Below are 24272 nucleotides of genomic sequence, written 5' to 3'. Positions count from 1 at the left end.
GGAACACAGAAGTCACAGGAAGTACATCGAGTGTAGTTCGGGGAGACTGCTTCAAATTGTATTTGTGGATCGCTCCTTTTATACAGTTTTTACCCATAGGATAACATGATACACAATAGTTTACAACCTGGTTCCCACAAGTCGCTCTCAGAGGGGTCGCTTAGATCACTTTGAAACACACAAGATCCGGAACATAAGTGCGGAAACATTTGGCGGTTCCCAACTGTAAAAACCCATCTTCCCACCATTAGCAAATTCCAATCAGCAGTAAAGTAGATCGAAATAGGAACGAAGACAGGTGCAGAGGAAGACGGAGACAGTAGGGAGATCGGAAAGGGTGTAAAAGGGGAGTGTCGAGAAGCACGAGATACAGGCATCAAAGGGACGTGCCTAATGAGATGCACGACTGAGACAATAAGCCCGTGCGGCAAGATGAGCCTCGAGCGGCGCCATCTGCCTTACAGTAGCATCCCCCTCGTCATAAAGACACTTACAAAGAACATGCGTCTTCCGCCATATCTTGGGAGTCCCAGGGTCGCGAAGCGGACAGCGTCCGTTCGCTGGCTACTTGAGGGCAAGAGACAAAATGGATGCCGTATCTAAGATGGAACCCGTGGGTACAGATGACAAACCCACATAACAAACGAACGGTTTAAGTTAGCACAGCGAAACTGCGCACACTTACAAAACTCGTCATTTGCGGTTCATAGATACTAGACTCGACCATATTCGTGCGAGTTAAAAACACCACTTACAATTGTCACGGAACCTCACTACCTGTACACCCCTGATACCGGCACATGTGTTGCTCTACCATGAGTAGGGAAGGCATATGTCAATAGTCATTTCTCCCCTTCCATTGGTCCTGCTGTCTATCTTTCATTCTAGGCTCGGGTACCCGCTGGCAGCCCACCCGCGGTCTGCAGCCTTCAGTGTAACACTCAATTCAGGTATAAGTAGAACAACTGTGGCTACCACAGCCCGAGCCCGGACTGCCAATAATCCTTTGAGGTGGGCCCCTAGAAGACTTTTAGAGAATATTCTATCTGGTATCTTACCCAGTGCCCCCCCCCCCGGTGTCAGTTCTCTATCCCTTTGGGGGGGTCCTAGTTAACCTTAAGGACCAGCTATCCTCGTGGTAGGATAGACTTGCAGCCGACAGGCTGGACTGGGGGGGCATGTATTAACTGGGGGGGGCATGTGTTTCCGGCTGTCACCGTGGCTTTCTGTTTTCACTTGTAAGTCCACGTCGCTAGTTTCCAATATATGCATTTGCGCACTGCAATAGACTTCTGTATCCTGTGGGGGATTAGTTGCTCAAGCGTAAACTTGCAGTTAGATTGGAATTTTGTGACTGCGCTTGTATATTAGGGAGGGATATCTGCGGGGGGGGCCCTCCTCATCACCTGGTCGCTTGCCTGGGATAGTCTACACTATTGCGGTAGAGGGATTGTACCCGGGTGGTTACGCCTATTGGTGTCGGAGTGGCTTGTATTTCTCCAGGCATGTCCCTGCGCAGGTCGGGAGATTAGGGGGCTCTTCGTTGCAGTCGCAACTGTCCCCGGGAGGTGGTCGTAAATCGGCTTACAGACTAGCTAACTTAATGGTATCATGGCTTAGCCGCTTCCAGCCTAAAACCCAAGAGGGCAGGGGATGCCGGCTGTATTTGCCTGTGGACCCTGTATTTTGCTTCCTGGGACTTGCCCAAGTTCTATAGTATGTCTTGTGCCCTCCAATTCCCCGATCCTCCATTGAGGTTAGCAGCACAAGCGTCATGTAAGCACACTTTCTGCTAGATTGTGCAGAAGACGGCGTTTCAGCTGTAGCGGTGACTTCACCTTGGCGCAGTTTTCTGACGCTCAGTGGGAGGGATATGTTGGCGTCCCAGCGGCATGTGCTGGACAGCCTATTTCATGATACAAAGGGCTTTCAGGAGTAGGGGCCCCTCCTATCCCTTTAGTTTCTCTGATTTGGTGAAAGGACCCGGGGGGACCTGCAGTTTAGTGGCAGAAGGGGCCTTTCTTTCCTTCTGGCTTGTAAGGTCATGTCAGGGGCCTTGGTCTCTTCAAGGTGGATAGGGTCCCCAGGTTTATGGTGGCATGGTGCCATCCCACGCCTATGGGCGCTGCCCTGTTCCTCCTCTATATGAAGGAAGCAATTCTAGGTAAGGTTGTAGGTAAAGAGCAGTAGCAGTGGTGGGGGGGGGGGGGGGGGGCCCGTGCGGCAGCGGGAACCACCGCACGGGCTGTGGCGGAGTTACTGGGCGATCCGGAAGAAGAGAGGTGCAAACGCTGGACGTCAGCGGGCACATAGGGGTGCCAGAGCATAACCTCAAAGCCTAACCTGTAACCTCATGGGAGGTGCAGGAATTCGTGTCGGCGCCCCAGTAGTCCTTCGGGCGGTTGTGGGCCTGTGCAACCGGGGGTTTGCCTAGTCACGCCCAGCAATGGGCGTGTCAGTATAATTATGGTAATTGTGCAACAGTTGGGTGGTTCGCCACTGTGTTGTTTGGCTCAACAGGTGGGCAGGTGGCGAGAATGCGGCCTGCCCTAGGATCGGCCGTAAGTTAACCCACCGTCATTACATATGTTGTATGTAATAAACCTGAAGCAATTTTTTCCCAAACCTAACACTTGTGTCTTTGTGTTATTTGCGGGTTTGGGCATGGTGGGGCGGGGATTCATGTGGCCCTGATGTGACTATGAGCTCGTGGTAGGGGTGAAACCGGAGCAGGGGTCATAGATCACCTCCCACAAAAGGGGAACTAGTGTGTGTACACTGTGGAGGCGACCTCGCTCTGCTGAGCGGTGTGGGCTGCTCAAGGCACTCACTCTATCTGCTAAAAGGGAAGTAACAGTGTTGAATGTGTGCCAGTGGTTGCAGCTGGTGGGCACCGGCGACTTCGACTTGGACCTCTTGTGAAGATTCGTCAAACCGTGCCAAACAAAAAAAACGCTCTTTCTTTGATAACTCTGGCCTTATTACAGCTCCTTGGTGGGGGTAAGAGCACACAGGGTAAGTTTCAAACACTGAAGTGTTCATTTAAAAGACTACAGTTGCATAACATGAACTATGACAGGAGCGTCACCCTGTGCCCTGCTCCTGTCCTCCTCCCCCGCCCTCACTGCCCCCCTCCCCCTGTCTCCCCCTCTGCTGGGGAGCATGCAGCCCACCCCTCCTTCCCTGCCGAAAGAACAAGCTGCATTACTCGTCTCGTTTCAGACTTGACTTCAGAGGAGCCCGTTGGGATGAGAGCGGAAGGACGTGCCCTTTGTCCCAAAAACCGGGCCATGTATGTGAAATGGAGAAAGGCGTGGGACGCCGGGGCAGTCCGGGTCAATCCGGGGCGTCTGGTCACCCTCGCTGCGTCACTGCCCCTGGCGGAGACACCCCACGGTGACCTGGGTGGCACGGTTAAGGCCCTGTGACATCTGAGCCTGGCATCCTGTGCTCACCCGAGGTGTGCTCATGGCAGGCGTGACCTCCTTCCAAAGGTATGCGTGACGCACTGCTGCCAGTGACCCACGGTCAGGTGTGTGGATGAGAGCTGACACAGCCACACCCACACCCTTCCAAGCGCCTCGAGGCTCTGTAGCCCGCAGTGAGTGCTATGCAATAAGACTCTGCCACTCACTGTCAGCTCGGTACCCGAGGCCTTCCGCTCCCTGGAAGACGCGCGCACTAGGCTGGGGGTGCCACAGTCTGAATGGGTGCAACCTCACTTAGTGCCATTATGGGCGCTGTCGCTGTGTACAGTTCAGGGATTTCCTAATGCATTCTGGGTGTTGGAGTGTTAGTTTGTATCCATTAAACTAGAAGACCCGAAAACAATAATCTGTAGGTTAGTAGCCTGCGACTAGAAACACGACGCCCGCCAGTGATGGAAAGCAGTGAGGTGCCCCCTGCATAGAAATGTGCTCCGTTTTTAAGGAGCCATTAAAAGAAAAACGCACTTCTCTTCCCCTGTCCAGTTCCACCTACAAATGACCCTTTATCCAAAGAGGTGTCAATCGAAGAAAAACGTTCGATTTTCTCTGCAATCGCTGTCCACCAACGCCTTTGTTGTGAATGCATCCGGTTCGAGAAGGTTTTGTCCACCATAACGAGATGTTGGAGAGTCTGCGCACACCCACTTATTGATCCATAGAAAATAATTGAAGTCATCAGTTTAAATGAAGAATGCTTGCAGCCCAGTGTGCAGGCGCCAGCCTAATACTGAGTATGTATATCTGGTGGAAAGCCAGCAGTATACTGGGCGCACAGCGGAAACGAATGGATTCCAAATGTCACACTATTCTATCCACTAGCACCAAGATAAATCACGTAAATTGAACCACTATGTTAAACACACATTTTTTAGTTGTTCTTGAATATTCTTGAAGTTTTTTGTCGTTCATGATAATGATTTTGTATAAGATTGAGGTCATATGCATTTAACGTTTTGATGTAAAGCACTGAGATTTTGTATGTTCATTTTTGTACAACAATAATATTCAAGAAGAACAACTAAAACATTTTACGTGATTTATTTTGGTACTAGTGGATACAATAATGTGACATTTTGTAGTACATTATTTTACGCTGTGCGTCCAGTGTACTGGTGGTTTTCCACCAGATATACATACTTTGTCTGTCATAAAACAGCGCAGCGCTAACCAGGAGCGACCAAACCTGCATGTTATTCCGCATTACTGGGGACATGACTCTGTTTAGGGGTATTTGTAGTGCCAGATACATTCCAAGGCCACGGCGTCCAGTTTCTCCGGAACGATAAATACCTTATGCCCCAACAGGGCAGTTGTAATTTGGCCTGGAGAGAATTGTGCCTCACTCCTTTCACGTCAAGATCATTCTTCGAACCGACAACAGACACAAAGCCAGGACACGACACACCTCTGGCCAGCAGGCACAGCACCGGCACTGCGCCTGGAGGGGAAACGACTGGCACTCTCCCATCCACGGGCCTCCAGCGCCTAGCCGGGGGAAGGAAGCGCTGTAAATACAGGCGCATTACAGTAACTATCATCAAGCCTTTCAACAGGGGTGTGTGTACCTATAGGGGCCAAAAACAGGAGCAAGAGAGGCAGAGAGAGGAAAGGCTGTACTGGGCTCCGGGGCGCAGATCGGGCAGTAAGAATTGGACTGTGTGAGCTTTAGATTCCCAACAATCATGCTGGTATTTCATGTTAAAATACATAATGCGACAAGCAGGGCCATGGGGCAGTGGAAAAGGAGACGAACGCGTGTTGGTAGGGGTACGAAGTGAGAGGAGAAAACACAACATTTTAAAAAATAACCAACATTTTTTAAAGCTTTCAAGGCAAAGAGCGTGTTTCTTTCTGTGTAAATTCCTGGTGAGATCTGACAGACAACTCATCATACTCGACTGAAAGCACCTGGACCTAACTGTTTACTAGAAAATACATTTATTATTTAGGAGGTGTAAAACCCTAAACACCCCACTTGAAGCTACGCCCCTGTATGCCTCATGCAACGCAATACCTCAAGTGAACCCTGGTTGGAAGCAAGGTTAGGTAGGGGTACATGAGGAATTGTACTCTTCAGGGAGCCTGTCCACGTGGGCTAGAAGGAGAGATGTGAGGCCAGCAAGGAAGGTATGTGGCTGGCCAGCCCCCAGGCATGGATGTAGACACTCTGCAACCTATATAGGAAACACTGAGGGCCAGATGTATCAACATTGCATTTTGCGAGTCTATAATAGCAAATTTTACTGATTCGCTATTATAGAATTGCAAAATGCAATGTATGTAGGTTTTGCAAAAAAAATTGTGATTCCTACATATTCCTTAAAATTGAATCGCAATTACAATTCACTATTAAGGAATACCTTCCCATTCATTCCTGGAGGCCCATAGGAATGAATGGGAATGCATTTCCAATTGCGATTACCAAATTGGTAATCGCAAATTGCAAACGCAAATACAAAGGTGATATGGGGCCAAAAGGCCACCCTGATGCACCCCCAATAAGTGCCTAAGGGCATATGTGTGCGCCACATGGCACTTAGAAAAATGCAAACATTTGCATTTTTATAGGAATTTGCAAATTACTACCAACTTGAAGTTGGTGGTAATTTGCGATTCCTTAAATCCAGGTCACAATTTTTAGCTGCTTCCTCCATTGCATTTAGGAAATCGCAAATTGCGATTCCCTAAATGCATTAGCAAAATAGGTAAGCGCAAACATTGTGATTCCCTTTTTTGCGAATGCCTTTTGGGTGATACATCCCAAAAGGCATTTTACCATTCGCAAATGGTAAAACGCTTGAAACATCTGGCCCTTTTTTGCCAGTGTAAATACATCCCCGTGCAAATTACACTTGCACCTGCTATTAGGTGGGCTTCCTTGCCCCGATTACTACCTTCGGGATAAACGATGGGGTGCAATGTTCAACACGTTTTGTACATGTTATGGCTCCATTATGGACTCACTAGGGGTAGCTAACACCAAGCTGTACCTGGGGCAGAGGGACTATGCTAACCAGGAATGAACATAAACAGACAGTTGGTAGCAAATACCGAAGCGTATGTTTCAAAAGGCGATTATTTGTTTACAAAGAATAAGGTTGCAACAGCCACAGCTGGCGCGTAAAGGTAGTGATACCAACAAATGTGCTTTGAACACATAGGGAACGAGCAGAGATGCAGAAACAGGCCGCAGGGAGTCCATGGAAAGGGTCTAACGGGTTCCTACTCTATCTAAATGCTCTAAAGTGAGCTGTTCTTTACTTTGAAAAAATCATTTGCTGAAATGATAGGTTATGAACAGATATTATTTCAAAACGACTTTTAATTGGGCAACTAATTGGTTTTGTCTATTTAGCAATGTTAATGAACTGGAATATTTCCATGGTTTTTAAATCAAAAAATGACTATGTTTTTGTATATATAGATTTTCACTGCCTCTATGGTCAACTTGTATTTTCAATAATAAAGCCCTTTAATGCTTTCGGGGCACGTCAGTGCTGCATAAAATGGCAAAAATAAATAAATTTATTTTTCTTTAAAACACAAATGCTTCAATGCACAGGCCATATTTATTTTATGATGTCATAGACAGGGAACTCTACTCAGAGTTATATCAGATGCAGGGGGAGGCGCAAACAGATGAGTAGAGTTCTCATCATTCCGCTCTTGTAGGTGCACTTTTATGTCTCCTCATCACCACTCAGGACAGTTCTACCTGGAAACGGTTCGGATGCTAACACTTCTCTTCCTTTATACCCACAGGGCCAAGGACACAGTGAAGGGGAAGGTCACAAGGTTATGGAGAAGGAAGCGGCTGCACCTAACAGCTGACCCTACACCCTGACTAGTGAGTGGCCTGCTAGAGTAACACTAGACAAAACCAAAAGTCCTACACAAAGGTTAAAGGTTTGGAAATCTAGAGCCCTGGATGCCATACGAAGGGCCCCCACTGCAGGTTGAGTGGGAATGTCGCATTGATAGCCCCTCAGCTGACATTACCAATGCAGCGGCTAGCTGTGACCCTGCATGCGGGAATACCACCAAATTCTGAGTGTCTCCAGAGGGCTCTTTGAGAAAGGGGTAATTCCAGATGCACCTTATTCCTGTGGGTTTTCTCCCATTCTATGGCCCCTTTTCAACCAGAAATGTCACCAGCTCTGGAACGCAGTATTTATGCATTCTTTGAAATTTCCAATTTGGCTGACTACACCAGTTCTAGATAAATCATGAAATTGTAGGGGCCTTGTAATGGGGCCCTAACTGAGATACTAAAACATAGCACACCTTCTTAAAAGAAGCACAAATACATTTTTTTGTTTGATCTTACAACGTGAGCACTCCACATTGGCAGAAGGCCTGCATACACCACCACATACAAAAGGTGACCTGCTTGACCCACGTAACTGCTGCATTGGCGGCTTGCTCTTTTTATAGCTGAATTCATATTATGCTCTATCAGATGTTTCCTTATATTTAATTCATAGATACTGGAATAGTGGTAGCCAAGGAAAAATGTTACAAAGATGTTTCTGTCAGCCAAGTATCCAGACTGTGGCTTTTTTAATAACACGGTTGCTCCATCAATGCTGTACCGTGCAATGGCTGCCTTAACTTGGTAACCACCTTCCATCCATCTGTGTTTCATTTCTGCCTACTGGCAATCCTAAAATACAGTGGGCCTCAGTAAAGTGCATCACATTGGACTTTTTCAGTTTTAAACTAAATGGAACTTATTATTCAAGTAGTCTGGCATCTAAGAAATGGTGGACTTGGGACCTGAAGCAGGAGACTTAGAAAGGATTCACTGCAGGTGTAAGTCAGAGTAGATCTCTTAAGGTGAGGTTTATGTCATCACATGCCTCCAACATATGTTCTGGTGAACTGGAGTATAAAACATTACTTTGAGAGTGGCTAAGTTAGTGTTGGGCCAGCCAGAGAGTAAAGTATTTACATCATCAACATATCAACAGAAGAGGTCCTAACGGCGGAGAAGAGATTAGAAGCTGACGAGTAGGGCTTGATCTTTAGCCAGAAGTAGAGTTCATACCAGACACTTTGGGATTTCTGTTTATTGACCTGCTCTTTAATCGTCAGCTGTGACACCATGTAGAACTGTAGGCACATAGAGCATTGGTGAGAGTAGCACAAGTCATGAATGTTTATCCCGGAGAGCCATTGCTGAGTCTTGGGCTTGAACGAGTTGCCATTGCGAAGGTGAAATCCATGTTGCTAGGACTAAACAAAGCACTTAGGCTGAACAAGTCAGACTGAATTTGAGTTTGTCAATATCTTTGTCGTATGATATTCTCAGCTACAGTTCAGTATCATCAGATAGTGATATTGTTGTATTCCATTTTCTTTACTTGTAAGCAGCGCTGTAAGGCCTTCATATCTAAGTAGGGTTTTTCCTTTTAGTTTACACCTATTTTAACTGATACATCTCTACCAAAGTGAATATTTGCTTTTCATTGGAAACCGGTAAACCCTGAAGTATTCTGCACTTGTACTGCTTTGGTGCCCTGCGCACAGGATGGAAAACAAACAGTGCATGGGGTAAAGCAAATCACAGAAAACAAGATCAGATATGTGTTGCACTAGTTGACTTCTTTAACAGTGTGACCTAAACAGACAAACAACCAAAGGCCTCGTCTTAAAGTGTATTTACTACCTCAGCTGTTTTTTCCTGCAGCACCATAGTTCGCTGTCACCAAACGTCATGGAACCAAAATATTCTTATACCTTTTTCAGCACTCTTCCCTCCTCTGTCCGAGTACAGCAGTAAAAGGACAGTATTAATACATTTCATGTCAATTCCTTCCACAGAGTGTTGAGACAAAGAAGAGCACTACTTAACTGACGTACATTAATGAAGCATAGACTATCCCACAGCATATACCTTATGTCCTAAGCAGAAAATCTCCTTTTACCGTTGACCTTTGGCATTCGAAAAAGTAAAACAGCGATAGGGTGATGTGCTAAATGCCTACCATTAATAGTTTATCTGCTGCAGTCTAATCTTAATGCTGTGCAAACATATCTCCAGCCATGTACAATGTTTACAGGGGGTGGGCCTGCCTTGCTGGGGAGGATGGGGGGTTTTACTCCTGGAAAACAAGATAGGCATGGCTGTGAGAGGAATAATGAAATGGTACACATAGGAGTAAATTTGAGGAAAGGGTAGAAAGAAGGGTTGAGGTGAAGGAAATAATAATTGACAGTAGGAATGAATGATACAAGCAACATTCTTTATAACCACTGGAAGAATACAACACTGTTTTCATGATGTTAATGTAAACATTGGTAACCACAGATTTTTACAAATTTTGAAAAATCCCCTCCAGAATTCATAAAAAAGTTAAAACTGAACTCCTGGTGGGTCAAATGCTAAGTAGGTGAAGTTAGTGGCCAGAGTTGGGTTCAATAGTAAGGTTTAGCCCCTGACCATCGGTGTTAAAATGCTCTAATTGCCTCAATTTGATCCCAGTACCCACTTACAATACTGGGACACCTGAAAAAGTAGCCACACTATATAATGACGAATGTATTTATTAATTTATTTATAACATTTGTAGAGCGCAACTGTCACCAAAACTGCTATCCGGGTACTAAGCCTATCTAAGGTACTCAGTTGTCCACCACTTGTAGAAAGCACCATATAGAAGTCCAATCTGATTACTTAGGAAATAGCCAGATTTGCAAGGCCTTTCTAAATTGCAACAATTCTGCTGAGGACCTGATTGAGGGAGGTAGCTTATTCCACACTTGAGCTGCATTGTGAAAGTCCATCCCTTGTGTTGACTTTCGAAAGGTATTTATGCAAACCAGGTTTGCCAAGCTAGAACGGAGATGCCTCCCGGAGTGTAATTTTTCTGTCTGCGTTGTATTGGTATGGGGCCTTTTCCATTTAGAGCCTTGAACACAATTCACCTGGCTTAGAATATAATCCTCTGTTTCAGAGGAAGCCTGTGCAGCTCCTTTAAGGCATTAGATGCCGAGGATGTGCGGGATCTATTCAGTGCCATTTTTGCCGCTGCCACTTGTACTTCATATAGTCTCTTGAACAAACAATAAGTAGCGAAGCATTGCAGTAGTCTGGTCTGCTGAGTATACCACTGCGCACTACAAGAGCTTTGGCTTGCATGGGCAACAGTGGCAAATACCACCTCCTACAATTTCCACTCAATGCATTGAAATAATCTAATGTAGTGAAGTAAAATACTTCTGCATTGTAAAGAAATACACAAGTTTTTGAATTTTAAAGAGTATTAATTCCATGTCAGGATCAGAAGATCGGATTATGCTTTATCTTACATCACTGAAAATTACAGAACAATAATAAAACACACAGCTGCAACAACACCCATGAGGGGAAACAACCTTTACAACGCAGTCATTACATCGCACTACCTTTACATAGCAGTCATTACATCGCAACATCCTTTACATTGCATGTCAATACAACGCAGCCATTACATTGCCTGTCACTACAACGCATGTCATTACAACGCATGTCATTACAACGCAGGCATTACATCGCAAGTCATTACAATGCATACAATTACAACGCATAGTACCCTTACACTATCCAAAACTTACCCTACTGTTGCACTAACTGGAGTTAGAATAGTAATTATTACCCCTCTACTATCCAACACTTAGCTTAAATGCATTGTAATGGTATGTGTTGTAAAGGTATAGTGGGATGTAATGGAATGCGTTGTAAAGGTAGTTTCTGAAAATGCAATGTAATGGCATGCAATGTAAAAGAATGCGTTGTAAAGGATGTTGCGATGTAAAAACTGTGTTGTAAAGGCGTTCATTGTACATGTATGCGTTGTAACGTCATACATTCCCCATGATGCATGGAGGATAAGAACTACAAACAGATGACTAAACACAGAAAATAAAGTATAGAGCAGTCCCATAGAAGCAGACCCCCATGTCTGCTCCACCTCTTTCGTTGCTGCTCATAGCAGCCAACATAAGTGCCTTTCTGTCCTTCATTGTCCCCTGCTTACTGTGTTTTAAAGGTTGAAACTGCCAGTGACTTTTTATGAGGGTATCTGCTTCTCGCGCTGGCACATGTCAAGGCCTGCTCAGCCTCCTCCTCAACTACCTGCCTACTGGTGGCGATCTCTACCTCTGTTAGACTGTGAGCGGGTGGCTCGGCTAGGAGCGTAGAGGATTGCCTGCGAGGTCACACAGTAGACCTCTTTCTACATCAATGCTCTTTCCGAATCTCCATGTTTCTTCCTCTAGCGTGCCAACCACCATTCTCTGCCAGGTGGTGCATTCTTCAAGGGGTGGAGTGGAGGTGGCTCCCAAGACCCAAAGACCCGTTAATGCTAAATGTGTGTCTTAAAGCAGGTGTTGGTCTTCTGTCATAACAGTGTTTGTCAGGGATAATTTAGGCAATTTCCGCAGTACAAATAGGTGGTAGTAGTAAGGTACAGATGCACAATAGTGAGCTGACTCCAACATGGCTGACAACAACGCTTGCTCCAAGCAGGGATAGTGTATTTGAGAGTCCTATGACACAGAGCAGAGTTTCAAACTATGGTGGACATGGCTCTGTCTAGCTCAGGGGAACCAGCCATGTCTAAGGCCTTGAAGAAGTTGCAGGAGGCCCTTGCCCAGATATCACAGGGTTCATAGGCAGACCAGCAAGCATACCCCTGCCCAATGCAGCCCCCTTACCCCCAATGCGAGGCCCAAACATAGAGCGGCCCTATTGAAAAATGTCATAGGGAGTTACAGGGCAAAGGATTGGCACCACTGAATGACAAGATGGCGGGGCACAGGGGTGACCTCCACCCCCTTGGTGACTGGGCCAGTGTGACATGTCAGCTCAAGATGCTGCGGACACAGCCACCACAGCTGCTGACTACTCGGACTATGGGTCCAAAGGGTTGAGGGACTGGCATCCCTCAGGAGAACAAGAAGTTAAAAAATGAACAGGCAAAACCCCAAAAGACCACGAATATCACTCACGGGCTCTTCAATACCAAAGAAAATACACATCCCCGCTTGGCGGAATGGGAACCAACGCCCAATGTGGCAACTACATGAAAAGTAGAATCAGAGAGCCTTGGAAACAGATTACTGGCTGAGTGTCTAAGCCCTCCTTTCAGAACAAGGTCACCACCATGATAGACCTTGCCTCTAATATGGTCACCTTCCTTGTAAAGTCCACTAAGAATCCCAAATGGGGTATTGAGAAGCCCAGGTGTACTTATAAGGGCAAGATTCTTGATCTTGCATGACCTCTTACAAAGATAATGGAGATGGCAGAAGCAGCCAAAGAGTCAGGGGAACAGATAGATCTCACAATTGTAACCTGCTGGGCCCAGCAGGTGATTTTCCTACTGGACAATGGAAATTGTGCGATTTCAACATAGCACAGATACTCTATCCTTTTACAACTCAAAATAAGGCTGGGTGAACTAGCCTCCTTGGAGGCAGGGTATCAAGCTATGGGAAATCTTTTTGGTGTTGCATTTGTGAGTGAACTTTCTCAATTCGTACAGACCTTGAAAAAGCTGGTCAAAGTGCAATGCTCATTTAAAAATGTTTTAACTCTACAGTTTATGGGTGGCTAGGCCATGGCAGAAGATGCTCAGCTGGCCAAGGTGATCTGCAAAATTCCAGTGGAGCCCATAATGATATAAAGTGAGGTTGGGTAGACGAGTGAGGATTCACAAATGTTTTCCCCTCTACTAGTAAAACAAAAGGTCACACTCCCAGAGGCGGTGGCAGAAAAAGCATTAACATTGCTTTTGAAGTTCTTATCTTCTGCTCTAATAAAGTTGGAGGTGGTAGAACAATGGGGTGTATACACAAATGGAAAGTGATCTCTGCGGATGCATGAATCTTGCAGACGGTGTAAGGATTTTATATCAAATTCTGGGGTTACCATTTAAACGGTGAGAACCCATCCTATTGTCTTCCTGAAGGAACTGGAGACCATAGTGGAGGTTCAGAACCGGGTATGGAAAGGGGGTGATTCAAAGATCCTTCTTACACTGAAGGGATTTTCTCATCAGACGATTTCTTTTAAGGAGGAAAGGGAATGGCTGCAGACCAGTCATCACTGACTGAAGGAATTCAGTGGGTGGCTGGTTTACACACATTTCAAGATGGAAGGCATCTATATTCTGCAAGACTTGTTATGACAAAATTGATGGTATGGTTGGACTTGAAGGACACAAACCTTTTGTAAGAAATTGGATTATTTGTTATAGGTGACTACCTTTCACAAGTAATAATCACAACCCTTGTCAAGTTGTCAAGGTAAACCCTCAAAGTCACTAAATTAACCTGAGCTTACCCCCTAGTAGCTGTGGCACAGAGCAGACAGGCTTAACTTAGGGCAATGTGTGAAGTATTAATGCTGTGCCACAACAGTAATAAAGCTGAAATGCAACACAGCAAAAATTCCAATACAAATTAGAAAAGTAGAAGTAAACTTTAATAAAACAATATGCCACCAAAATGACAAAAATCCAATGAGGGAAGCCAAAGATATGAATTTTCAAGGTTTTAAGTAGGAATAGTGCTGAGAGGCATATAGTTCGAATGATAGTCACTGGTTGCAGTAGACCGGAACCTAGGCGCAATTTAACCATGACCGCGATGCCGCACGGATTGTAGGCACCAATCAGGTTTGTTCTGGTCAAAGATTTTACCTTCTGACTATAGTCCTTTAAGTCCCATTCCTCCACAGGAGTACACTTCTAACGCCCACCAAAACCTCAACGTAGGAATGTGCAGACACAGAGGATGTCAAGCAGAGGCCAGACATTAGGGCCCAGTTCAGATCCAATTGCCACTGGTCAGCTGGGGAGTTGCAGGTAAAGGCCTCTTGTAACTTGTTGTGTCCCTGTAGCTTTAACAGGTCAGTCTTATGACCCTTGGATTCTACTTCTTTTGGTCAAGTTCTTTTGGGCTCTTCTCAGGTCTCAGACAGCAAGTTCAGTACTCTTTTGACTTCTTCAGATCCAGTAGTTTTCTTAAATCAATGTCTGTAAGTGGTCCATGTATGCTTAGCATGAGCTAGTGGGTGGGAGTAACTCATGGGCACGCCCTAACCAATGGGGTAAAAGTTCCAAGGGCCTACCCTACACACTTAAGGTATTTTCAAGATGACGAATGCCTTCAGCCATGCTAAACTTGGGTTCTAAGGGCGAAGGATATGTGTGGCTACTGTACTACGGCAATCCTCGTGTTGAGCAACATCTAACGCTAAAATCCAGTTTGGAGCAGTCACTATACCGACAATAAACCCAGACACAGAAGTCTGGTAGTACAAAAGTAGGGTTTTACAGTAACCAGACAGTAAATATATAACAATTGTTTTGACATCCTGTTTCAATTCCTTTCAAGTGTGTGCAAGTGTTTGGTATTAAAGCAGATTTGATATTGTAATGTTAAAAAAGCTGCTCACAGCCTCACCCTGCATATTCTGTCAGGTTCAGTGGGGTCATCTCCGCCCCTTCTGGTCAGCCTACTGTTTGCTTTTGGGAGGCACTTAACACATTTTTCACAACTATGCAAATGCTAATTACTGGCTGGCAGAAGTGAGAGAGCAAATGCACATTTAACCTACTGGAATTTTAGGCTGGGAAAAGGAAATTTTCCAAAAGTTACTTTTCTTTAATATGTATTAAAAATCTGACTTCACCTTTGAGTTTATTTTTTACTAACTAAAAAATAGTGGTTTAATTATTTTTCTTAGTAGTAGCTGAGATACAGTGTTAGGATTTTTAATCCCGCTGTGGTTTTCTACATAGGACTGCTAAGCGTGCTACAGTGAAAAATAGCTTTTGGGTGCTAGTTGGTGTAAAGACATTTTAACATAACATTTCTACATGTCCCACTTTTGAATACCATGCACCCTACCTTGTGGACTACAAGGATTACACGAGGGGCCTTATTATTATTTAAATGAGAGGTTTTGTCCTGTTAAAAAGTCGAATTGGCAGTTTTACACTGCTACAGTCAGCCTACTCAGAGCATGCCTGAAGCTATGTAATGGATGGCAAAATAGGTCCTGCAGTCAACAATTTGCATTTAACTTCCAGACCCTAGGTGCACTTTGTACCACAAACTAGGGAATTTGACGGAAGTTAAACACATCAATTAGGAGTATGCCAATTAGACCATGTTTCAAGGGGGAGCACAGGCACATTTCAAGGGTAAAGAGCACAGTGTTCTTAAACCAGCAAAAATATAGGGACCAGGAAAAGGTGAAAATTCCAAGGTGATCACTCAGAAAACGCAGACTTCCTGCACCTTTCATTTTCTTTCTTTAGTATTCACTGTCGCTTCTAACAATTTATTTTCAGATCAGGTGTGGGAGTTAAAAATATTCTCCCCTCAGATTGTTGTTCCGCCTGCTGTTTCTCAAAGCTGCTCAAGCCTGTGGCGGCTTGTCTTAGGGCAGGAAGCACCAGACTGGTAATCTAATTTATGTGGAAAACATTTTCATGGCAAAGTACAAGGGCATTCTCCTGAAACAGGTACAGTCCACCATATGGCTCCTTTAAGATCAAGCTTTTTGATAAATCAGGAAAAGTTAGATCTCCTTCCCAAGAGGTCCTTGGCTTCCAAATAAATTCAGAACAAGTGATCCTTCTGCTTCTACCTGACAAGATGAATGCGATCAAGAAATAGCTCAGGCAGGTCCTTGCAGGAAACATTATTTCCCTGAGAACCCCGACAAGCATAGTGAGCCTCCTTGCATCATCTATCCAAGCCATTTTCAACTGTGCCTTGCATTATCATGCGCTGTAACATCTCAAGATAAGCCACCTACGGAAGGGTCTCACTTATGCTGAAGAGGTCCTTCTCTAAGATGTCAGAATGATGATTGCCGGACCACATGTAAGCATAGAATGGCCTCGCGATTATCAGATCTTCCCCAGACATAATGATCAAATCCAACGCCAGCCGCTGGAGCTAAAGGGAAATGCTGCGGAGACCTTCCCACTGCAGCTTGTTGGTCAAAAGACTAGTTGAGAGTTATTACTTCTTTGCCACGAACATTTCTTTTATATTTTGTTTTTTAAATTGTATTTTTTATATAGTAATTGTCTTTCATGCTTTGTATCTATTTATAGTTCTTTGAACTATCTTTATTAAATGTGTGTCTCATTGATATTATTTTGAAATATTTTATGAATTTCTTGATGTATTTACCAATAAATTTTTGTTTTTAAACCTCACTTTGAAAATGGTCCCTTGCACATGTAATATCTATTTGACAAGTAATTTGTCTGCCTAGGTTGTTGTTTACTAATACAAAAGACTAGTTGAGCCACCACATCAACTGCCTGGCGTTCTGGTGGGATAATTCGCTATCCGCTTCTCCTTCTAAAGCAGAGTGAAGTGTAGCATTCTCCTGAGAATGGAGAACAATTCAGGGTTGAAATAAGTTATCCGCCTAGGAAGAACCAGGTCCAAGAGACTTTCAGACTTGGCAAAAGACTTTGGTACTTTCGCTTAGAAAAAGACGTATCTTTCTAAGCTGTTTACATCCTGGGACAAGACAATTGTGTGCCAGACATTAACTCCCTGCTCTGCTGCTGCGCTGCCTTCTGTCTCTCTGCCTTTTCTCCGCCGATCTCTTCTTTTCCTTAATTTCATCTTTTCTGCCTTTATGTCACTTTCTTTCTGTACTTTTTGCTCTTTTTTCTCACTGTGCCCCCACCGCTGCGCATTCCCTGTGGCCCTGCACCCCTCCAGCTCCGCTTTCCCGCCTCCCATCGGTCCAGCCCTCCTCCTCATGCTACTTAATGGTGGCCGCTGCACGGTGAAGGAGAGATCTTACTGACCTTGTCAGTAAGAAGCTTCCCTCACCCCATAGCTCCGCCTGGTAGTTGTTGCCCCCTGACCCTTCCAGGTCCTGAGGTCGAGACCCTCCTCCACCCGCAGGCACCTGCATGCTCCTCATCCCTGGTAGTCTAGTGGGGAGCAACTCTGCTCTGCTGCTGCTCTGCCCTCTAGCTCTCTGCCTTTTCTCCTCTGATCTCTTCTTTTCATTAATGTATTTTTTGTGCCTTTCTGACACTTTCTTTCACTTTCTGTATTTCTTGCACTTTCTTCTTGCTGTGTTCCCACTGCTGCTCGTTCCCCTTGGCCCTGCCCCCCTCCAGTGCTGCTTTCCCACCTCCCAGCTGTCCAGCCCCCTACTTATTGGCAGCTGCTGTGCAACCGCGCAGCTGGCCCACCAAAGGGAGTCCACTCTCAATTCCAAAGAACTGTGCTATCCTTACAAACAGTGACTAAACCCAAGAAAAACATTAGTTTCTAGCATGGGAGAAACAATACGTATTCTAAAATAACCCTCACCCAGCAAAAGGTCCCTTGATGGCATGTTTCATCATCGGGTTCATCAGAGCCACGGGCAGGCAGTGTCTCGGACGAGAGAGATGCTTTGACGAATGTTCGACTACAAGCGCTCTTCCCCTCCCATGTTGAAGCTCATGGGGCTTGAATTAGGCAACCTAAGTATCGGTTTTAAAGAGAATACCAAGTAGGTATTGGATTAATGTATTTTTGAGAAAGATGCATATTAGCCTTTGACATTGACTAGGCTGACCACACTAGGTAACAGTCAGAGTGGTAAAAGGGATCAACATCCTCGGTCCTGAAGAGAAGCTTAGGGATAGGCTTCGAAACATCTAGACCTGTGAGGAAACTGCCCATTATAGCACTTTTTCCTCCTTTTCCCCACTTTTATTAATACCAGCTATAGGGAGTATTAAAGTTTAGTTTTCCACGCGCCAGGTATTTTTGGACTCACTTATCTTCTGACCCTTCCACTTTTTATTTTTTATTTATTTATACAGGCTTGTATAGCGCTGGCGTCGACTCCCATAGGAGTATCTCCGCGCTTTTGACATCTGCCACATTGCGTTCAGGAGAACGTTAGCTGTCTAGAAACTGAAAAGGAGTGTCTTTAGCATTTTCCTGAAAGGAAGGTATTCAGTACATAGCCTCAAGGTGTTGGGGAGACTGTTCCAGAGGGACGGGCCTGCTATTGAGAGGGCTTTGCTGCCCTGTCTTGCCTTCTTTGCTCTGGGTACTTCTAGAAGGCCCTGTTCGCTCGAGCGAAGTGAGCGGGAGGGTTTGTAGGGGACAAATTTGGTGGCCAGATATGCAGGACCCATACCATTTAGACTTTTATGTATGGTACAGCATACCTTAAATTTAGCCCTCTGTCTGATAGGCAGCCAATGGAGTTTTTCCAGTAGGGGCTTAGAAGGTGAACGGGGGGGGCGCATTTAGGACCAGACGGGCAGCCGTGTTTTGGACTACCTGCAGTCTTGTCAGGACTCCCTCATTGGCAGATAGCAGCAGGCCGTTACAATAGTCTAGACGACTCATGACTAGGGCTTGTACCAGTGTCCTTCTACTGGCATCTGGCAGGAGGGGGAAGATTTTACGTAGCATGCCGATTATGTGGAAGCAGGATCCCACCACCTGGTTGGCATGTTGCTTGAGGGAGAGTTCCTGGTCCAGCCGGACCCCCAGGTTCTTAACAGTTGGTTTCGGCTCTGGTACTGGGCCAAGGTCTTGTGGACACCAGTCCGGAGTCCAGAGTCGTCTTGCCCCCCCAAACAACATGACTTCCGTCTTTCCAACATTGCATTGTAAAAAGTTGGAAGACATCCAGTGTGCCACTGCTTTCATTCCCAGGGAGAAGGAGTTCCTAACCTCGGGAGTCAAGGTTTTGAAGGGAAAGAGGAGTTGAGTATCATCCGCATAGGATATTGGAACAAATCCATATGCTCTTAAGATGTTAGCCAGGGGTGCCACATATATGTTGAAAAGAGTTGGGCTCAGGCATGAGCCCTGTGGCACCCCCTTGGTGATCTCAACTTCCTCTGACCGAAAACTGCCCATGGTTACTTGTTGGGTCTGTTTGGTTAGGAAACTTCTTATCCATTCAAGGGCTTCATTTTTCAGGCCGATGTTCTCTAGCCTGGCCATGAGGATGGAGTGAGATACGGTGTCAAATGCCGCAGACAGATCTAGTAGTACCAGGATGACGGAGAAACCCCTGTCCTGGTACATATGCAGATCGTCTGCGACTGACATTAGGGCGGTCTCTGTACTATGTTTGGGCCTGAAGCCGGATTGTGATGGGTCCAGTACTCCTGCAGATTCAATGTATCTCGACAGGTGTTTGTTCACGTGTTTTTCTGTGATTTTGCCCAGGAAGGGGAGCAAGGATATTGGTCTGAGATTGCTAAGCTCATTCCAGGGAATGGTGGTATTTTTCCTGAGAGGTTTGACCAATGCCTTTTTCCATCCAAGAGGGACTTGCCCCGTGCTAAGTGAGAGATTTATTAGTCTCTGGATGGTAGGTCCTAGATCTTTAGCTAGAGTTGGCATAATACGTGCAGGAATAGTGTCTGTGGGGGAGCCACTCTTTATCTGGGACGTGAGTGCCAATAATTCCTCAATTTGAATAGGGGGAAATACAGAGAGGGAGTTCTCAGGAGGGAGTGGATTACCAGGGTTTATCGTGGGATCATTTGTGGTTCTAAACGTCGAGTTGGAGAGTAGGATTTTATCATATATGGCATCGATTTTTTGGGTAAAGAAGTGGGAGATGTCGTCACACAGTTGTTGTGAGGCCACTTCCGGACTTTCACAGGCTGTAGGCTTAGTAAAGGTCAGTAAGATCTGATATAGAGTCTTGGAATTATTGCCGGCCGCCAAAAGCTGTGAAGCTATATGGTTTTTCCGTGCTGAGCGAATGTCTTTGTGGTATGCTCTCAAAGATTCTTTATAGGTATGTTTATCGCTATCTAGGCGAGAGGCCCTCCATTTCTTTTCTAGCTTCCGTGTGGCTTGTTTGGATAGTCTGAGATTTTCCGAAAACCATATCTCCTGTTTAGGAGCGGGTTTTGGTTTAAAGGTTCTTAATGGAATGGCCTTATCTATTGTGTGAAGCAGCATCTCTTCATATTCCTGTAGGGCTTTATCTATGTTCTCGCTTCCACTCAATTTGGGCTTTCCGAGCGCTTTGCAAAAATTTTCTTGGGTTAATCTGTGCCAGGCTCTTCTTTTACTGGGTAAGATGAGATGTTTTTGGGCATGTGGGGTAGTGGAGAATTCTATAACATAGTGATCTGTCCAATCTACTTGGTAAGGGAGGGAGCATTCAATTTGTAGAGAGTTAGTAAAGATTAGGTCCAACGTATGTCCTGCCATATGGGTGGGCCCGTTGTTGACCTGTCTTAGGCCCAGTAAGCTAAGATCACTGATGAAAGTTTTAGTTTCAGAATTGTTTTCTACCTCACTGTGAATATTGAAATCCCCTAAAAGGAGGAAGTCTGAGTTATCATATACATGAGGTGCCAAAGCTTCCATTAATGTTACTGAGGTGTTATTACATGGACCAGGGGGGCGATATATTAGCGCTCCCTTCCTGCTAGAATTGGTGGAAAATTGAAGGTTAAAAATCATAAGTTCTAGTTCAGGGGTGCATATTTCGTCCAGAATTTTAACATTGATTTCCTCCTTGTGGACTATCGCTATCCCTCCTCCGATTTTCAAGGGGCGGTCCACCCTGGCTATTTTGTAGCCTGTTGGGATTCCCAGTGTTATAACGGGAATTAGGTGGGGTTTGAGCCAGGTTTCCGTTAGGAAGCATAGGTCCGGTTCCCTACTGGAGATCGTATCCCATACTTCGACGGTATGTTTTGACAGTGACCTGATATTACAAAGCAGGTTTTTATTGTTGAGGGCGTTTTTACTAGTGATCTTAATCTTGGTGGTGGTAGAATCATCAGATAGAGACCTTATTTCCGGTTGGTAGTTCTGAAGGTAAGGTTTGGTGAGGGTTTCAAATTGAGTTTTACAGTGGCGACAGGAGAATGGACCTTCAATATTGTCCTTCATCCTGCTGGGACATTCACTGGCAGTATGGTGAAATATATTCAATAGTACCTGTGCAGTGTATCTTAATCGGTGTACCGGATGATGCGCCATGGCTACCGGCCCCCGGCCACGTCCTGTCACGGACGGGCGCAGACGGGCAGGTCTTTGGCTGGTCTTCGGCGCAGGCTACGGCGCCCCCACTGCGCGCTACCGCTGCGCGCTAGCGCCGACGAGGGCTATATAGCCCTGTCAAGTGGAGAGCTGGAGCGCTAACCGCTCGCCTCCCTGGGCGTGTCCTGCTCTTGTCTGCCCCGCCCTCCGCTCAACGGTATAGGTTACCGAGTCGGACCGGGGCGGGCACTCTCACATGAAACACATTATTTCACTTCACTTGAAAGGGCTCCCACGTATCCGTAGGTCGTAGCACGCCCCGTCCCGCAGCGGAAAAAACCTGATGATGAAGCTTGCCAACAAGGGACCTTTTGCTGTGTGAGGGTTATCTCAGAACACATATGGTTTGTCCCATGCTAGAAACCGAATGGTTCTCTTGGGTTGAGTCACTGTTTGTAAGGATAGCACGGTTCTTTGGACTTGAGAGTGGACACCCTTTGTTTTTTCATTACTTGTAGAGGAGGCCGGGTCCACGAATTATTATACATCTTCACTCCCTTCTTTGTTTTTTGGCATCTTCTGAATGCCCTCATGATCTGAGCTATGGGGTCCATGCCAGTCCATATTTGTCAAATGTAGATTAGGATGTTATTGGCATATAGGGAGACTGCATGCATCTTGCTATTGATGGGAAGGCCCCTGGTTCTCCCGGTGTGATGGAGCTGCTGTGCCAGGAGCTCCATCGCCAGGGCAAATAATAACAGAGAAAGAGGACACCCCTGGCATATGCCTTGTAACACAGGGAATGAGTCTGAGATCAATCGGTCTAGTCTCACTCTGACCGCCGGCTGTGTATAGGAGTGTAATTAAGCGCAACAACTGATCACCTAGGCTCATTTTCCAAAGAACAGAGAACATATACTCCCAGTCAAACATGTTGAAAGCCTTTTCTAGGTCTAAAACCAGGCAAGCGGAGTATGGCCAGAGTGGCAGAACTATTTCAAGAAGTCTGTGTAGCCTAAGGGCATTAAAGGATGCAGATGTGCCGGGTATGAACACATTTTGGTTTGGGTAGACCTGCTTAGGAACATGCTACTATAGATTTGTTACGGATATTTAGCTATGGATTTTGTAGTTGCTTCCCGGCATAGCCAAGGGATCTGTTTGTCACTTGATGCTAGGATGTCACAACAGCTAGGACATTGTACATGATATTGCTACAGGACGCTTGTTGCAGGATTCTATGTCAGGATTGCGCATATCCTTTTTCATTTTTTATTACACCAGCAGTTTCAAAGTTAATCACAAATAACTCAATAAAAACTTAAAGTCCCATGAGCCCTTGGGAAGTGTCCATAGTAATCATTAACAGTACATTCTGTCCATTGTATAAAAATCACTGTTGTCTGTAGTCCTTCCTCTTTCTTTACTGCTGTCAGATAAGTCCCTCATTCCATTAACGACTCTCTTGGCATTACGGTTTTTGGGGGATTAAGAATGGCTTAGCAGTATATTTTCATTGTTCAGGTTTTTTCCCTTGTTAAATGAACTTAATGGGTTTGTTTGTCGGACATGATTCCAAGACAGATTGAGGCGGCATGACAACTTCCTGCAGCAAAGAAGAGCAAGGACTACAGAGAATGGACGGAACATACTTTTATTGGTTAACAGTTACAATGGACTCATGGGACTTAAAGTTTTTACAGTTTTTTTGGGGTTTAACTTTGAAACTGCTGGTGCAATAAAGAGCAGCCGGGGGGCAGTAGTGGGAGTTCCTGCCGGGTGGTGACGTGGGGAGGGGGAGGGGCAGGGTGGGGGGTAGTAATGTATGGATTACGGACCTTAACAGGTAAACATATAAATGAATAAAACAATTTTTTGTGCGCACTGCATTACCCAATGCGATGCAGTGCGTGCAACAAAATTAGTTTTATTAATTTATATGTTTACTTACCTGTTAAGGTCCGTAATCCACACATTACTACCCCCCACCCTGCCCCTCCCCATGTCACCGCCCGGCAGGTACTCCCACTACAGGCCGCGACTGATAAAGAGTGAAGAAAAATATGCATAATCCTGGCCTCCGAGTCCTTAAAAGAATTAAAAGTTTCATTCTCTACAGCTGGGACGCTGGATTACTACAAACAGGACATTTACTGCTTCTAGCTTTACACATCCTTTCACAGTGCTATCGACACCCCCAGATTCTGCAGCAGTACTGTGCCCTGCAGTGCAGCGACCCCTGTTTAGAGCTGAGGGGGCGAGCCATATCCGAGCCAAGGGTCAGACTGGCTCTTAGAGCGCCTGCGGGAGCCGAGCCATTAAAGCGTTCCGGCAGTCCTGGCTCCCGTCCCCCGCCCTGGTGAGAAACAGAGCATGGCAGTCCTTGCACCCGTCCCACGCCCTGGTGAGATGCGGAGTCCGGCATTCCTGGCACCCGTCTGCGTCAGAGGTTCCAGGGAGCAGCTTTCATTTAAGAGCATGGCCGAAAATCGGGAACCAATGGGAACCAGGGGCACCGGCCGGCGGGGGGCCGAGCTCAGAGCAGCAGCCATGGAGCCCTGGGCCAGGGGACTCGCCCCCTTCCGACCCCAGAGACGCCGCCTGCGTCTGGAGCAGGCGAGGGAGAGGAGGCGCTGCTACACGAAGCTCCAAGGAAGATGCACAGCCTTCCACCCGTGGCAACTTTCTTTCCACATGAAACTCTGTTGATCGCTCTGGTGAGAGGCCCCCTCCTCCTTCCCTTTAAACTTTGTTTTTGAATTTGCTGCCTCCCGTTCT

The 24272-nt window shown here is 45.8% G+C and overlaps 1 protein-coding gene across 1 annotated transcript in view; it reads left to right on the top strand.

The window, feature by feature from the left end:
- Positions 1 to 24272, top strand: part of BCAP31 (B cell receptor associated protein 31) — a 164279-nt gene that overhangs the window by 48253 nt on the left and 91754 nt on the right. The window lies entirely within an intron of this gene.

The sequence above is a fragment of the Lissotriton vulgaris genome, chromosome 10 (assembly GCF_964263255.1).
Source record: "Lissotriton vulgaris chromosome 10, aLisVul1.2, whole genome shotgun sequence".
Taxonomy (NCBI): domain Eukaryota; kingdom Metazoa; phylum Chordata; class Amphibia; order Caudata; family Salamandridae; genus Lissotriton; species Lissotriton vulgaris.
Note: the sequence above shows the minus strand (reverse complement) of the source record. Positions and strands in the feature narration are given on the sequence as shown.